Genomic DNA, 9,807 nt, shown 5'->3' with positions numbered 1-9,807 from the left:
GCTATTTGAAGAAAAATATCAATTAAACCTTCAGTTTTAGAGTACTCTCATTTATATGTTGGAGGTATTTTGATTCTTCATGTTTTCCATTGGCACCAGGCAGAGCCTTATTGAAAGTACAACTTTCCCATCAGTGAGTCTCATTCCAAGCCCAGAACTGCATGTATCCCTGACACAAGTCCTTCAGCTGAGCCTTATCTCACATAGACTCTCTCCCTTCTCCTCATGCAGGAGTTGGGTGCCTGAAGAGGTTTGTGAACCCAAACAGCCTGCTGGGCTGCTTGATGTGCTGACATGAGGTCCCCGATTGCATGGGTAATCTGTGCCAGACCTTTCCAACCAGAAGGATGGAAGCAAGCCATCAATCTTCATCCTTCAGCTCTTATCGCATCAGACATGGCTTTCTGAGTACTTCCATTCCTACTGCTGCCTTTCAGCAGGGAGGAGGTGCAATTTCCCTCCCTTCTGCTGTGGATTTAGCTGATCTTTCTTAGGGCCTAGGATGTTGAAATGCTTGTGGCCACATAAATGTTCTGTCTGTACAGCACACCCCTCCATCACCTACAGCAAGAAGACGTGGCCGCAGTCTCCATGCAGTTTAAAGTCAGGAATGTAGAATTGCTAAGCTGCATTTCACCTCTAAACTCAATAGGAACAGATATCAAAATTTGCCAAAAGAGGGAGCATTCCCTAAACTCTTAGAGGCAGATGTTCCCAACAGCTCCAGCCCAAAACCTGTTCATCTTTGCAATGGAGGGAGGTGACAAAAGCTCCCAGCCAGACATCACCCTGGCTGTGTGCTCCAGGCTGCTAATATTGCAGGGCACCGTGTCACAGCCCAACTGGCATCCAAGCAAGCAGAGTGATACCAGTGTAGAGGAAATCCTGGCTCCCAGCAGCAAGCTGGCTTCAGACACAGCTTTCAAGCAGCACTGATGGAAAATGAGCAATGTTCAGAGAGGGGGAAAGAAGGTCTCCGTGGAGCGAGCCTCTCCCTCTCCATCCACACTATTTTCTTAACAGCGCTCTGCAGGTCTGAAAAGCCCTGCTGCAGAGGAGGCCAATGTGAAATCCCAGCACCACAGTGGTGGTTTGGCAGCTTTATGGTGTTTTACATCACTTTTTCGAAGATCACCATAGCTATAAACTTTGTAGTTTTCCTAAGCCCCCAGAATCCATTTAATCAAAACAGGCAGGCGGCTGCACCAGGGCATTATGCAAGTGCATGGCTGCTTCTCCTTCTGCTGCTGGAGCAGGAATTTGCTGACAAGTCAAGATTAAATTTTCAGTTCCTCCTGCTCTCCCCAGTCATTATGTGCTGTTAAGAAGAAAATTCAAGTTAATTAATTCGATCTCAGGAGATGAAAATGCATGCAGGATTTCTCTAACACGGCGCAGCTATGGGAGGGAGATGCTGAATGTTTACTGCGAGGCAGAAAACAGCTCAAGTTCTTTGAAACTCCCTTCTTGTTTCACACTGCAAGGCACAAGGTGTTAGCACAGCATAGACTTACTGCAAATCATTGCAGCTAAAATCAATTTTTCAGCCCCAAAAAAGAACTGCAGTACCCAAACCCTTGATTTCTATGCACTTTTCGTAGCACATTTTGTTTTTTTCCTAGGAACTGCACGTGTTCATGGCTGATAGGTTGGCACCAGGACAAGGAGCCACATCTTTGCTCCTTCCAACGCAGAAACTGGTAGGTAGGCAATACAGCCCTATAAAACACAATTAATCTTTCCATTAAACAACATCTCCCAAAGCGAAAACCAGGCCTTATTTAAAGGAATGGGACTGCTTTATGTTAACCGCCCATTTCAAACCTTAAAATAAAATATTTGCTCTTGCATAAATAGTTGGGAAGGTAAAAGTGTCATAACACTGGGTGTTTGTTATTAGAGCCGGAGCTTGCCTCCTGCCTGCAACAGAATGTCATAACAAAGCCTGCATTGGGATCGCTGCGTTTATTCCTCACTGCAGTGTTTAAAAGTCAAAGACAATCCTGAGCTATAAACAGATTGCACGATAGCTTGCAAAGGGTCCTGTCAAAGCTTCTTCTAGCACATCATGCAAACAGTATTGTCTCAGGTGGTGCAAAGCTCGCAGATGATGCTGGGTCTGAAGGATTCTGGGGATGCTGCAATGGAACATGCTGCTCCCCAAAACCTGCTCCAAAATACCACCCTGAACAAAGAGCAGCTCTTGAGTTTGCTGCAGAACAGCACACTCCACAATCCGCTTTTTGCAAAGAGCATCCTGTGTAGTACAAGCTACACCGAGCTTTCTAACCCATCTGAGCCCAGGGGAGGATGGAGGGAGGCTCTTATCACACTTGGCTAAGGATAGCATCTCCCCAGCTGCTCACAGTGCTGGAGGAGCCAGGGCTGAGAGCAGGGCCCACCTGCTGCAGCAGGATGGTTTGGCAGCATTTCAGCCCTGGAGCCCATCGATCCCACTGCTGGGAGAGCTCTCAGCACTAATGTAACTCAGGTGCAGCGCAGAGATGGGATCTGCAGGGTCTTTGCAGAAGGCCAGGTGGTCCCTGGAGGACCCTGGAGCAAGGACCATCCATCTTGAGCTCATTGACTCCACCCACAGCTCACAGTCCCCAGGCTCATGGTCACCATGACATGCGCTCTGTGGATGGCCCCTTGGATCCTGTGACTTGGCCCACTCTGCTCATTCAAAGCAAAGACAGATTTAGCCCTGTATAATCAAAGCAAGGCAATCCAGCATGGCTTGTGGCATAGTGAGAGGACAGGTAAAGAAAAGACAGCTGGACAGCTGAGAAGTGGAGTGGTGTTCCTTTTCTTAAAAAATGCCTTAGGCAAAATATACCTAAAGACCTGCTTTGCTAGCACAGATGGGTATTGGTCCCTGTATCGTGTGAGGTGAATGCAAGCAGTCCTGGGAAGCCACTGCTCTTTTCAGTGAACTCCAAAGGTAAGGTAAGCTGATGTGGCCACACCTCACCACACAACACAGTCTGCTTTTGGGGCTGAGTCTGACCGATACAATTCTGCAGCTGTGAGCAGCTGAGAATTATCATTCAGCATAAACCAGCATGATTCCTCCAGAACAGCTGTAGAAATACTTAGCCCAAATTAAATAAGCATTACCATAGCAGCTAGGTGCTTATTTACAAATGAAGACTTGGTGGCTGCAGCCAGAACTGCTCACCCCGGTCTCTGCAGAGCCCCCCCGAGCCAGGCCCGGAAGACTTATAGTCTTTGCATGGGGTCAGGACTGGATGATGGATTGGAGGATCAGGGTCACTGGCTGTGTCCTCTCTGGGGTCATTCAAGGGGTGGGTGGTGGTCTCTAGGTCTCTGAAGGTCAGGGGGTCCTGCCCCAAAGAGCAGAGCCCATGGCAAATGTCACCCTGACATCTGATGGCCAATGCTGATGGCCTCCTGCAAGCAGCCTCATGGAGAAGCTGCTCCTCCCTCAGCTGAGGTACCTCTGCAACACACCAGAGACCCTCGCTCCTGGGTGAGGAGGTCCCCTGGTGCTTGCAACCAAGGATCGGGTGCTCCCCCCAACCTGGGGACCCAGCTCTGCCCAACCATGCAGCCACTTTCCCATGTCCTGTCCACTGCAGCACCCTGGATACATGTTTCCAGAAGCTGGTGTCTATCCACATCAAAAAAAAAAACAAAAAAAAAACAAAACAAAACTATAGAATCAGTAAGATTGGAAAAGGTCACCAAGATCATCTAATCCAAACCCATCCCATCCCACCATGCCCACTAACCATGTTCCTCAGTTCCACATCCTTGAACACCGCCAGGGACAGTGACTCCACCCCATCCATGAGCAGCTGCTCCAATGCATTATCACTCTATCTGAGAACTTTTTCCTAATATCCAACCTGAACCTCCCCTGGAAACCCCTTAAATCACCCCACTTCCAGAACCTCCACCCTGTCAACAATCAGCTCAGATCCCCAGAGGCATCTCCTGTGGGCAGTGAGCATCCAGGCTCAGCTGCCACTCCCTGCAGGTCTGGCTGCTGTGCACAGTGCTGGGGGCCCCAGGGCAGGCACAGGTGGGGCTGGGGGTGCCGGCAGCAGCTCCAGCAGGCAGAGAGCCATCACTGCTATCACACAGCTCCAGATGGAAAAAAGTGCTTGGCCACTCTCCAGCCATCGCTGCTCCAGAGGCAACAACCAACCACGCTTTTGGCAGATACCCTGAGACTGTCCTTCTTCCTCCTAACCAGGGGAAGATGGCCCAGACCCACGTCTCCTCCCAGCCCAGCCTGTCAGTGCCTTCCATTTCTCAATAGAAATTCCTACGCAGTCAGAAGATTTTACCACTTTGTTCTCAGAATATAATAACATTTTCTTTTTTAATTAAATCGCATTCCCCATCTGCCTTGCATGCATGTTTTGGGTTGGCTACTTTTGCCAAACATAAGGTCAGCAGCCACGCTACTAGCTTTCTATAAAAGTGGATTAATGCTGTTTTATCTAAAACCAATGTCTGTTTGCAATTTTGACCACACCCAAACTAAGGCTATGTGACTTCACTGTCCCAGATGTCCATCAGGAGCCTTTTAACATTAAGATGCTCATTTAGCAGCATACGTTGTCCTGCTTCCTTCGTTAGCGAACTGGGACCTCACAAGAATGATTTATAATATTTCCATAACAATTATGAACTTGCAAAGAGGGGGTTGCTGTGTTTAATTTGAGCTGCAGTCACACGAGCAAGCTTCTCCCATTCCCATTAAAGCTGCAGAACTAAGTGAATTCAAGGGAACTTGAGAGCAAAAAGCTGTGGTGTGGGTACTAATAAGGAAGCCAGGAAAAGCAAAACCTAACCTGCAGCACGCAAATCAAAAGAAAGACTGTCCAGTTCATCTGGAAGATGAACCACATGAACACAGAACTAGAAGGGCCTCTGTGCTGGGTGCACTAAAAACTCCCAGCACCTCTATAGACTTCTTGTCCACATCTCCCAGCCTTTCCCAAGGAGGCCCATCCTCCGGCTCTCTCTACGTACGGAGTTAAAGCACAAAGATGAATAATTCATATGAGCTTTCATCTACATCTTCTTTCCAGCATAGAAAGGACCCCAATGAGCACACACCGACCAGCACATTACATGAGTCCAGAAGCTCTATTTAGTTCTCAGGGGAGGGATTTGGGACATGAACTCACCCATCCACACGTGGTTGGGTTGCTTCCCCTCCCCATCCCGAAGCTGAAGGAAAGACTGCACTCAGCTAAAATCTGGACTAAGATCTGCAAGGCCAAATCAAGATAAGCACAAAGCAGAATGCCTGCAAGTATAAACTCATCTTCTTCAAAGCATTTCAGGCCCCAGCTGCAAATTGGTTTATTCCGAGAACAAATTGTTGCTCAACTACTTGGAAGCTGTCTTCACAAAACTTCAAGCTAAGCATCTTTGATTGAAATGAACATAGTATTAGTGATAAATAATATCACATGAGAACCCTGGAGGAGGTCTAAGCCTGATCCAAAAGTGAGATAATTAACTGCAAGGCATATTGTATCACTTGTTGCTCTATACCAGCTGCTAAGTTGCCCAAGAGTCCTCCCCGTAGTTTGCACAAAGCATCCTTCTGCTGTGCATCTCATAACAAGCTTTCTCCACCAAGCTAAACCCATGCTAAAGAAGGACAAATAATCTCTGGGTTGGGCCAGGAATTTGGGATGGGTTTTGAGGAAGCCCAGAAATATATTTTTGTTTATTTTGTAGCTGTACCCAAAATATTTTTCCTCACTACTGGAAAAGCAGAAGTGTTAAATGCCTTAAATGAAAGCTTCAGAGAAAGCCCATGGAAGGACTGATCTGGAGGGTCTTCTATGGCATAACTGGGAGTTAAAAGCATCCTCTCCTCTCTCACGCATACCCTTCATATGGCTACAAGATTTTCTCTTTCTGCCCCAGTCAATGTTCATCCAGTTCATCCTAACAATTCCACGTGCAGAACTGGCTTGAAGGAGAAAAAAAGATGTATCTGGTCAACTCCTATCAGCAAATCAGTGCCCCAGCAAAAAACACCTCCTGTATTTATTGGAGCACTTAGGATCCAATGGACAGAATAGGTAGAGTTTCTCCATAAGAGCTGGTATAAAAAAAATCAAAACCAATTTCTTCATATGGTGCTTCCTACAAAACTCTCTGGTGCAGAAAAGCATCACCTTCCTGAAAATACTTCAGTGCGTCTTTGGGATATGGGAGACACGAGGGGTCTGCAGCCCTCTCCCCTCACTGTCTGTGAGGCCACATCTGGGGAGCCCCCACCTGCACTGGATTACCCTTCTGCACATTGACCTCATCTTGGCTCTCCTGCTCGGCTTTTGAAGTTCCTTTGCAGAATCAAATTTAGCAAGGTCCATACCTGGGCTGAGAAATATATGTCCCGAGGGCACTTCCCCAGCAGTGCTGGCTTTCATTAACCCAGCTTCTCCACTGTCCTTTTTTCACACCCATTAAACAGCACCAAAGGGAGCTGGCAATACATTTTCCTTTGCCCTTCTCCTTTGTGCTCCTCCTTGATGAATGGCGAAAGCAGATGCACAGTTGTCTTTGAAGGCTCTGGCGGATGAGCATGTTGAATCAATGATGGATTGGACCAAATGAATCACAGTGTGGGAGAAAGCGCAAGGCAATGATTTCTAAGTGGCCTTCACATCTTTACACTTCAGAACTTGCTTTAAAAGCCTGTTTTCTTCTTTTTATCTGTTTCCAGTTTCTGCAGTGCCTTTGCATATGTTGAGGGAGGTAGGGGGGAAGGAGGGGAACCTTTACATATAAACAGAAGATTCCACTTCTCCATCAGACAATAATGAAGCATTGTCATTTAGGGAGTTCAAATAGCTGGGAAACCACTTCAAGGCCATGCAAAACAACTGGGTAGCATCAGAAAGAACAGCATTGGCAAACCCAGCAGCACAGTTTCAAACTCCAATATAGCAAACTAACAGAAAACCACAGCTGGTTCAGTGGCCTACTTCCCCATGCTGGGAGGCAAGAGCTGCTTCAGAAAGCAGTTTTAATGAAACATCATTTTAGGATATGAGGAACTGCCAGGGATTACCAGATACACAACTACTGGCATTCCAACCCATCCAAAGGTCCCCAGTGCCATCCCAAGCTCAAGTGCTCCCAGCCTGGCTGCTCTTAGGGCCTCCTGTGACCTAGGACAACTGTTCTCATCAAAAGGATGGGTTTTCCCCACAAATACACCACTGCCATGGCCACCGCAGCAGCACAGAGCTGCAGCAACACAGTCTCAGCAGAGGCATCCAGAGGGTGTATCCTTACAGCAAACCCTCCCAGTAACGCTTCTGCTATCGCCCCGTACCCAAGCAGCAATATTTATGAACTGCCATGAAATCAGGAAGAAATGCTTTATCCACGAGCAGTGAAAGAAGGGATGAGCTGAAACACAATTTGCTCAGACATTTTTCCTGCATGCCCCCAGGTTTGCAGTGATAAAAGGCTAAAATGTGGCATGAGCCTGGCTGTGGCCAGAAGCTGATAATGCAGACTGCAACACAGAGAGAAATGTGGGAAATTGAGGTGCTGGGGACAAAGGGAAGTCTGTTGCAGTAAGAAAAGCCTGAATCAACAAATTTGCTCTGAATACCACTTTCAACTTAATCCAGACGGAGCTTGAAGATAAAAGAACGAAGCGCTGCTGACTTTCCAGCAGTGAAATGACAGCTGGTGGCTTCAGGGAAGCGTTGGTTAAGCTTTGCAGTGCCCTGCAGGCACTCAGACCCACGAAGGCAATGCAGACAAGCGTTCACAGGGACGGATTCCTCCTTGCTGTGCAGACCCTTCCAGCATTAGAAGAGAAAGGAAACCTCTTCCATCCCTCCAACCAGAGCACCCCTTGGGATGGGAGCTCCACCCACATCAGGAGATGAAGGTGATTAATTACCCACACACCAAGGGGGGTTCCTGGAGCGGTCTCACTGACAGTGATCGTTTGGGGCCATATGGCACTTCCACATCCCATTAGTAACGCGCCTGCTGCACCCCGAGCCCAGTTTCATCTTTCATGGGGTTGGGGAACATGAAATACCAGAGCTCTGGCCAAGATCTCCAAGGGCAGGAAGTTCAGGGAAATATGTTTCTTGAAAATTAAACTTATTTTTACTCTCAATGGCAACAGCATCATACAGCACTGACCACATCCACGGAGAGGTCCTATCTCCAAAAGGGCTGTGATGCTAGAGGAGACCCAAATCTCCCCAGATTTACAGATGACACGCCAGCTCACCCATCCCATTTCAGTGTCCAAACATTGCCCCTCAAACGGGTTTTCAGGCACCTGCAAGGCGCAGACATGGGTGCTCAGTGGCCATGGACAGTGCGTGACAAAAGCCCCATTTCCTCAGGAAGGTGGCTGTGCTCCAGCAAGAAAAAACACACTCAGGCTGGCTGCTCCATGCTGCACAGCCCGCTTGGCAGGCGGCATGGAAAATGCCAGCACTCACAGATATGGTCTCCAAGGAGGACAATTTCCAAAACCCAGAGCAGAGCAGGAGGGGCTGCTCAGCACCCACCTCCCACAGGGCAGCAGCTGGTGGCTCTGACACTGGGTTTGCCCCCAGCAGGTGCTCACCTCTAAAGTGCTATGCTATCTTATCCTATCATTTTCTGCTGTTTTATGGGAGAAAGAGTCCAGCCAGCTAAAAAAATAAATAAGTGCAAAGCTAAGCAGAGGGATGCTTGCAAGTGATGCGATTTCACTTGGTTGTACAGTACCAAGAAGAAGAGAGAGAGAACAGAGAACACAGAGAAGGGAGGTGGTTTCATTGTGGGAGGAAGCAGCTGGTAACTTCTCATCCCCACTCATCCCCAGTGCCCTGGAGCTGGGCACTGCCATGGCCAGGAGTGGTCACAGCAGTGGCTGCAACCGGCTCTGGGACCAGAACTGCTCAGAAGATCTCTATTCCCTTGCTGTCATGCTCACAATCCCTTGATGGGGGATTCTGGGAATCCCTCCTGCGGTACTTCAGAGCCAAAAAGTGGGAACAGGAGAGAAGGATGGTACCAGGAAGGTACCACCCTGCAGCCAGTCCCCGCCACACACACCTTCCCCAGCCCAGGCACATGCCAGCAGACCTTGCTGCTCTCTATCTAATGTATTCCATATGGAGCACACACCTCCAAAACATTACTTAAAATGGGAATAAATCCTTCACGAGACCTCCACGTGACAGATACCTCTTGATTGAGTTGCCAAGTGAAGAACTTTTATTTTAAGGAAAAAAATCTACAATTAACCTATTGTCACCCCACAGCAGGGGGAAGCAATAAACTGTGTACGTCTGCTTTCCAGCCAAGCCCGAAAGGTTTATCCACCAGCCCTTCTTAGCAAATCTCCCCCGAGAGCTCTTTTGATACCTTACGGATTTGTTAAACATTTATAACATGAAAGTGAGAATATTATATACACTGCCCCAGCATAAATCACGGGTCTGATCCTCTGTGTACAGAGAAAAGGGGAGATGGAAGGAGAAATGGGGTTCTAGGCTGCAAGGTGAATCAGCACAGAGGTTTCTCCGTCCCCCCCACCAAGCAGCAATGTGCACAAAGGGGCTGTGAGAAGCTGGTGCTCCTCCAGCCCCTCCAGTTTTTCAAGTTTTACACCTGGGGAAAGAAGAATGAACAATCGCTGTTAGACGTCGTCAAGGTGAGAGCACAGGACATTTAAAAAGTGGAAAAACATCTGTTCAGCCCAGATAGAAACCAGATGGAGGTGGAGGGGGGTGGAGGACAGAGGCGAGAGGAAAAGCAGAAACGCGCTCAGGGAGATGG

This window comes from Lagopus leucura, unplaced genomic scaffold (assembly GCF_019238085.1).
Source record: "Lagopus leucura isolate 7727_CA_CO unplaced genomic scaffold, USGS_WTPT01 Super-Scaffold_100028, whole genome shotgun sequence".
Taxonomy (NCBI): Eukaryota; Metazoa; Chordata; class Aves; order Galliformes; family Phasianidae; genus Lagopus; species Lagopus leucura.
Note: the sequence above shows the minus strand (reverse complement) of the source record.